General features: G+C 31.7%; 1 pseudogene; it reads right to left on the reverse strand.

The window, feature by feature from the left end:
- Positions 1–1,825: 1,825 nt before the first annotated feature.
- LOC143534188 (xanthotoxin 5-hydroxylase CYP82C4 pseudogene) lies at positions 1,826–3,518 on the reverse strand (annotated as a pseudogene).
- Between the last annotated feature and the right edge of the window lie 4,616 nt (positions 3,519–8,134).

Consider the following 8,134-nt stretch of genomic DNA (forward strand, 5'->3'; position numbering starts at 1 on the left):
ATTTTCCTAGGTCGATCTACGCATGCTTCAACTTGAGTATTGTATCAAATATATGTATATGTAGCATATATAAAAATAACGGTCAACTACAGGTAGTTGGTAAGTAAACATAAGTTTGATATATATATATATATATGTATATATATATATATATAGAGAGAGAGAGAGAGGAGATATTTTGAGAACATTAATGAGTTGTAAGAACTTTAAGAATTCAATATGGACCACACATTTAATTAAATGAGTATGAAATATGTGCATCAGAATAAATCTGATTAAAAAATGTATAAAATTTTTTGATGATTACATAAGTTTAAATGTTAGTTACACATGTGTAATAAGTTGATTCGGTGTGTAAAAAATACTGTAATTTTTTTTACGTTACTTACACTTACGTATTACATACGTGTAAAAAAATTAATTTTTTTTTGTTCCGTTGAGTTCTTTCGAGTTCTTAAAACTCAAAGTGATTCTCAAAAGAAATCAATCCTATATATATGTGTAATGAAAAATACATTTCACATGTCGTTAGCGAAAATTCAAGCATATATATGAATATGTAAAAATAAATATGGACCCATTGTCATTGGCATAAAATCCAACGTGTATGAGTAAGTAAAAATAAATGTGGACCTGTTATAGTTGGCGTAAAATCCAAATGTATATAAGTGTAAAATCATACAAGAGTTTGAGTTTGAAACATAGTATTGAGATTGACAAACACACATGTGATAAAAAAATAAGCATAACCATAAGATATGATGCATAAGCATATAAATTGCAAGTTAACAAAAAAGCACTTTTGAGGTACATATTGTTCAACAACATTGTACGACTCCTATTTTATAATGTCCGGTTTTTCCATTTCATTATTGAAGAGTTTAAGGAGCAAAAAAGTTATGTGATGTACACGTTTATCACAAATGCTCCAAATTGCTTTCGTTCTCAAATTCTTTACTATGATCGGTAAGAATGTAAGTAAAGTGTTCGATAGTTTTTAACCGAGCACTACATTGTGTTCATTAGTTTTATTTAAAAATAGAAGGAAGGAGGATGGGAGGAAATGTGATCATACGTAAAAATGAATGCAGAGATTGAAATATTGCAGGTTTATAAGAATGAAATTGTTCAGTTTTTGAAGTTTAAGCATACTTGCTTATACGGATTTGTGTATAGTGTATAAATTTAGAATAAAGTAGAAACATACGATAAGTAAAATAACAATGCCATATTAAACAACTAGTATTCTTATCAACTCACATATGCCGTATTCTAAACCCGGCCCTGGATGCAGAAATTTTTTTATGGCAATTAGGACTTAGTAACACGCTTATTCATACTCCAGGTGTGTCTATGCTTAAGACGGTGTTCCAATATTCATCTGTCCAGCATGAGTTTGACGCTCGAGGATGCTGCCAACCCGAAATTACTTGAAATTTCAAAAATTCTTTGTTTTTTCTTAACCTTCATGTTCTTTTTCTCACTCTTCTTTCTCAACAAACTTTTGAAATTCGTAGTTAGGAATTTTGATTGACATCTGAGCTCTTTTAATTTGTTAAATATTTTTCTCATGGATGCGTACACTTGAATGATAATTCAATTTCCAATCTGCCACTAAACCTGAATGAATTTCAAAACATGACATATAGCTAATTGTGTGAGAACGAAACGTAAAAGATTAAAATGGCTGGTATCAGCTTTGGGTCATCGTATGGATCAATTGTGAATCAGGTTTGATCAAGTTACAAGAATCACTTAAATTATTTCACGTCATCCATGTTATTGAATACAAAGCATCAAACATCGTATTGTAGTACGTTGTAGCTTAGTAGCCATAAATCCAAGACGGAAGCCGTGGGGTTACGACCACCTCAAGCGGCTGCTTCTTTGGAAGAGTCATTCCAGGGCCTTCAGTCATGTCCACCGGAAGACCTCCAGGTTGACCCAAATCAAAAGAGTGAACAAGACGAGCCAATGTTAGATGAAGCACTTGAAGTGAAAACGTAATCCCAGGGCAAGAACGTCGCCCTGACCCGAATGGAACGAGTACAAACTGTTGTCCTCTTAGGTCAACGTCTTTATGACCTGAACCTATAAATCTTTCGGGTTGAAATTTAGATGCATCACTCCAAACCCTCTCATCTCTTTGAAGTTTCCAAACATTAATGATCAACCTTGTCCCAGCTTTAACATTGTAACCCGAAATCATACAGTCTTCTCTTGCCTCCCTTGGTGCTAGAAGTGGGCCCACCGGATAAAGACGCAACGTTTCTTTGATTATAGCTTCAAGATACACAAGGTTTTTCATGTCTGATTCGACAACTTGTCTCTCTTTACCAACATGGTGGTCAAGTTCATGTTGTAATTTCTTAAGAACGCCAGGATGGTTTATCAATAACGAGATAGCCCAAGTTAGTGTCCCAGCCGTTGTGTCGCTACCTCCTAGAATCAAGGACTGTAGCATAAACATTATTAAAGAGTGTACATATATATCAACACTTATGATGATGCAGCCTGAATCATTGTATAAACATAATCTAGTTATCAACAATTATTGTACACAAATAACTTACCATACATGTGGACTTGATGAGGATATCTGAATCATGTTCCATATTGGAGAGTTGTCCCTCATCTTCAAGTGACAACATCACATCTATAAAATCCTTCACATCATCTTTGTTTGTTTCTACATTGAATTTCCGCTTTTGTCGATGCTCATCTAGCCACCCTCCTAGCACCAAATCAAAATCTTTTCCCGTCTTTTTCATCTCCTTCTCGTACCCATGTAAATCCAACCACCAAAGAGAAGGTATCATATCCGACACAACAAAAAGACCACTCAACCGAAAGAAATCGATAATGGCTTTATGGCACCTTTCCGCCTCGCCCCCGCCCCCACCGACACCAAAATATCTTTTCCCAGCCACCATCATCACAATTATATTTAACATCGTGTGTTCCAACCATTTGCTGATTTCCACAACCACTGGTCGGTGTGAGTTTTCGATCCATCGCCTGTAGAGCTCGTTAATTCCAGAACTAATCTCTGACAAACGAACACCTTTAAGCATCTCGAGGCGCCTGTTGGAAAGGAGCTCAAGGGTGACAATCTTTCTCATTTCACGCCAAAAGGGATTGTAAGGACCCAACCCAAACACCGTATAGTTGTAGCACATGTGCTTCACTGCGGCTGAGTTTGGCCTGGAAGCAAGTGCTAAGTCGTTGACAGTAAAGCATTCTTTGGCTACTTCCCAACTGCTGACAACGAAAGCACGATGTGCACCTAAACGTATGTTGAACGTGGGTCCGTATTTTTCAGCCATGGACCCTAGTGTTCGGCAAAGAAGTTGGTCGCCACCACCAAGTAAGTGGAGATGTCCGATTATTGGCCATGCACCCGGGGGTTCAGGAGCTTCCTCCTCCTTCGATTTTGAATTGGTTCGACCGATAAACATGACATAGAAGAGTAAGACTACAGGAAGAGATAACACAATCCATTCGAGTGAATACTTCATTTTGATATATGTTTGTTGTGGTTTTTAAAAACATTAAAAATGGGAATGTATATGTAGGAGAATTTGGATGTTTATTATTAATTGTCGTTACATGTATATGATTTTATTGTTCTGGTACCATATTGCATTTAGTTATTCGTTGAAAATTGAGATTTATTAGAGTTTATGTGATTACTAATAACAAATTTATATGTAATAGTTGCTTTAAGTAATTCATATGTGTTGGTTGAAGTTAAATTTTTGCGATCTTCTGATAACACTTGACAAAATGTTGTAAGGTAACTGTCATGTTATGTTTTAACATAGATCCATATATATAACGAACTTTCCAAACATAACAAGTTAGGAGTGAAATCCATATTTGAATTTCAACCGGTCAAATTTCTCGAACGTTGCGACATGAATTTGGTATGTATCATTTGGGTTTGTTACGGTATTGTCACTTGTTGTAGAAACCGAAAGAGAAAACCCCAAAAAACAAAGTTTTGATCAAGGATATTGACACATGTTTAACAACATTTGAAAACCATAAAAGTGAATTACAGTACCGGTCTCAATAATTCATATAGGTATCGATGTTATTAAGTCGAAATCAGTTTGATTTGTCACGTTAACAAGTATGGCACTAACACTTGTAAAGCTTAAGCTACCAAATAAATACTATTTTTTCAATATAACTTTATATTCAACAAAAATATATTAGAGTGTTAAGAAAAAAATTACACTAAAAAAAATAGAAAAAATAATAGTAGTATCAGCAAAACTTATACATGATTGTTTATAAAAAACAGAGTCGCATATTGAATTAAAAATAATAGTAGTATTTTGCAAGTTATTATAGAAAAATTAAACTAAAATATAAATTAATGAGTTAAAATGGTTGTTAATTTATGACATAGATCTTTTAGCTTGACACAATATAGGTATTAGCAGGTTTGGGTTTCAGCTTAGTACATTTCATGTCTTAAACAAGTAGACATCGTTAAGACGTGTGTAAACTTCTGTCCTAAAAATTAAACACTTGTTAACCTATAAATTACCAGTTAATAACTTTTTCATTTTTTAATTTAAAAAATAACTTTTATAAAAGTATGTTGTGTATTTATGTATTAATTAGAATTTTAAGAACTTTTAGCAAAAATTAAAAAAATAATCAATACACCTATATTATTTATCGTCTCCCTAATCAGGTTCCTAAACAAATCGTGTCATGTTAACCGATTTCTAAACAGGTTGTGCTTTTTTTGGAAACAAATAACATGATTGGTTGTCGGGTCGTGTTTGTGTCTTGCACCATAGGTAATCATGTCTTATCGGGTTATGTCTTGTTGTGTCGTGTTTGACATTTAATTTCAGTCGTAGCTAAAGATGCACATATTTTCATTAGTATATGTTCGGATCGTTACGGTAGGACACTGACACTATCTATAGCAACCGAAAGAGAAAAATCCAAAAAGCATAGTCTGACATGACTAAAAAAATATTGTAACATCTCAGATTTTTCATATTCGTATTTGTTTATGTTCAACCCGCCTCAGAATGTAATTCGGAGCTTTCGAAATATTTAAATTTTGAATTTATTAGTACTTAACTTGATTTAACTTATTTTATATTCTCACAACTTTCAAACTCGTCAAATAATGCTTAGAAACTCATAAAATCTTGTAAAATGTCTAAAAAAACATTTTTTTGGAACTAGAGCAGCTACTTCTCATTTTATAAAATTTTTGTGTAAACCCATTATTCGCGTAGCGCGAAGGGAGCCACCCTTTCCACTTCGCTTAGTGCGAACCAGCGCTGTCTAGACAATTTCGTTTTTGATTCTCGTTTAATGATAAATCATTCCTTAAATGACCTCAAATCACAAAATTGAGGCCCAAGCTAAGTAATCTAATATTATAACATGCCCATTGTCACACCCCAACCTAATGAGGAAATATTGGAGCGTGAGCTGATTACTACAACTCTAAAGGTACTATCATGCAATTTAAAAATGACAATATATATTAATTAAATTCAATTATCAAATAAATCAAATACAAACAAGTACATACTTCATACAAAAATACATATTTTATATTTCTTGATTAAAATATTCTTCTAACTAAATTCTTCACTAAGTATTCACCAACCTGCATTAAATTTCTACGATAACTTGCGTATTCGTATAAAATAGAATATTTGTCAACAACACATGTTGAGTGAGTAAAACACCAGTTTAAGACACAACAATAATAATATATAATAAATAAAGAAAGATGCAAATTGTTCATGTGAGAATAAACAGTTTAGCCATATCACATAAACAATCAATCAACCATAAAGAAAGGGTTCAACCAATCCATATAAATAGACATTGGTTACCAAGCAAGGACTAAACCGTTGCCATAGAAATGGACATCGGTTGCCGAAGTAAGCAAACAACGTTCAAATAAAGCAAGTAAGCAAATAGAAAGTTAAGCATAAACTGATATACACACAAGGATTAACAGTTGCGGTTTTGAATACTAGATAATAGATAAATATATAAGATACGCACATGTCCCCAAAAAGATTTAAAAATAAGTAAAAATGGGAGTGATTACTCACCTTGATCGGATGAAAGAGGAATGATGAGAAGAGTAAACCCTTCGGGATATACCGTCAACGATTCCTAGTTAAATAATATTAACATGAATTAATTAATAATGAGTCAACACGTATAACGAATTAAAGTTTCGATATGATTTGAGTTATATTGCGATTTAAATGTTTATTAACTGATCGATAGGTTTCCATAATATTTATTATTGTAAAGATTAATATTATCATTTCACATTTATTTATTAAAGTCATTATTTTTAATATTTATAGAATTACTCTTGTTACTTGGTATGAAAAATATACAATTAATTTATAAACTAATAGTTTAGATAACCATATTTGACGTAAAATCTACTTATGATTATCCGAATAAATAAAATGCTAAAGAAGATAATCATAATAACAATGCGTAATTATTTAGTTATAATAAACAATAATATATAAATAATCATTTTGTTTAAATCTTTTAAGGAAAATCTATTTAATATGTTCAGTATATAATATATATATATATATATATATATATATATATATATATATATTTATATATAAAATAAATATAAGTTATAAAGATGTTCAATGACAATAAAACACTAGTAACGTTGTAGGGTTCAAATAAAATAACGATGATTTACTATTAAGAAGATAACGATGATTTTACTATTAATAAAATATGTGCATATGTAAACGGAAGCTTTTAGCGAGATTTGACAAAAACATATACTCCAAGATGTCGGTTTAGTAAAATAAAGTTTATTGAATAATTAGTATTAATTTAACATTTATTAAAATTAATTAGGATAATTTACAAAACTATTAAAGAAAATAAATTTCCTTAAAAATCAGGTGGCCGGGTTCGAGCCCGCGACCACAAGCTCGTAAAAACCACACAAAACCATCTGTTCAGTTGAGCAATATACGAAAATTATCTATTATATACAGAAACATACATATACCCCCAAATCGCAAACCCTAGTTTCTGCAAATGATTCATATGTTGTTCGATTGTCCACTTAGAGTCAGGGTTAACGATATACGATTAAAAACGATATTGCAGCATACTTTAATTACCTCATAAGCTGTCGTATTGATGAAGATCAATGATATCACAGTCGCGGCTCAAACACGATGAAAAACAGCATCAACAGACCATGTTAGAAATCCATTCCATGTTAACAAAGAAGATTTAAGCTCAAGATATAATCGGGTTGCGGTTTCGGGTCAAATACATGTTAATGGGTATGGGTTGTTGGGTTAGATGGGTCATAATACATATAAATTTGCAGATCAGTCCCTGGGGTAATTGAGTGGATACATAAGGAGGTAAAAGCTTAGTTTAGGGCTTGAATTGCCGTCTTTTGAAAGATATAGATACACATATATATATTATATAAATAATTAGGAAATTATAATAATAATAATTAATAGTAATAATAAAATATTAATGACTCGATAACCGTGACGCTTTGTTGATTAAAACTACCCGATAACGAAAACATGTCGGGTATTGATTTTAATATACTATATTAAAAATCGAGTTGTTACAGTGTCCTATACTTTAGGGAATTTCGTCTCGAAATTAAAGAATATTACAACACCATTAACTTTTGAGGAAAAGAATTTTTTTTTAAATTAATCATAATTCAAAACTTTGAATTGTCAAAACAACGCTTCAAATGAAAAATCCAGTAAGGGTTTGCTCATTAATTCATATATTATTATAAAATAAAAAACTGGTGATTTTCTCGCTCAACCTCGTATTGACAAACCTATATATTTTGTATGCATATTAGAGGTTATTATCTTATTTGAGGTGAAGGAGAAGATCATTTATAAAATGACATTAGGTTACTTAATAAAAGAAAGACAATGTAGTTAGATATATTTATTGTTGTTATCTGTTTTTAATTAATTTTGTAATTGGATGAAAGATGTGTTCTTAATTTGGAAATTGTAAATAAATAAATTAGTTATTGTCATAAATTGCATGAGAGTGTCTTATTATCTGTGAACCAACGGTTCACACCCCTACA

Source organism: Bidens hawaiensis, unplaced genomic scaffold (assembly GCF_021521415.1).
Source record: "Bidens hawaiensis isolate Kalapana, Puna unplaced genomic scaffold, B.hawaiensis_p1.1 tig00010102_1, whole genome shotgun sequence".
Classification (NCBI taxonomy): domain Eukaryota; kingdom Viridiplantae; phylum Streptophyta; class Magnoliopsida; order Asterales; family Asteraceae; genus Bidens; species Bidens hawaiensis.